Below are 229 nucleotides of genomic sequence, written 5' to 3'. Positions count from 1 at the left end.
CCCCGAGCAGCTGCTTTAGTGACTTCGCAGCTCTGCCACCCGTGCCTCAGCTGGCAGAGCCTACCCCGGTGCCACCTGCCGGGTCCCGGAGCCTCTGCTTGGCCTCGGCACGCGCGGGGCTGCCCGTGCTGCTCACGCAGCCGCCCTGGCGCAGTGCGAACCCCGACACGCAGCGGGGTTTCAGGCACTGTGCCCTTCTCCGGTGCCCTGCTCTGGGCTGGAGGGGGGG

At 72.1% G+C, this 229-nt stretch overlaps 1 protein-coding gene across 1 annotated transcript in view; it reads left to right on the top strand.

Moving 5' to 3' along the window:
- Nucleotides 1-229, top strand: part of INTS3 (integrator complex subunit 3) — a gene marked incomplete at both ends in the record, with an annotated part of 35,435 nt that overhangs the window by 34,817 nt on the left and 389 nt on the right. The window lies entirely within an intron of this gene.

Source organism: Fulmarus glacialis, unplaced genomic scaffold, assembly GCF_000690835.1.
Source record: "Fulmarus glacialis isolate BGI_N327 unplaced genomic scaffold, ASM69083v1 scaffold19804, whole genome shotgun sequence".
Classification (NCBI taxonomy): Eukaryota; Metazoa; Chordata; class Aves; order Procellariiformes; family Procellariidae; genus Fulmarus; species Fulmarus glacialis.
The sequence above is the reverse complement of the archived record's forward strand: the minus strand, read 5'-3'. Positions and strand labels throughout refer to the sequence as shown.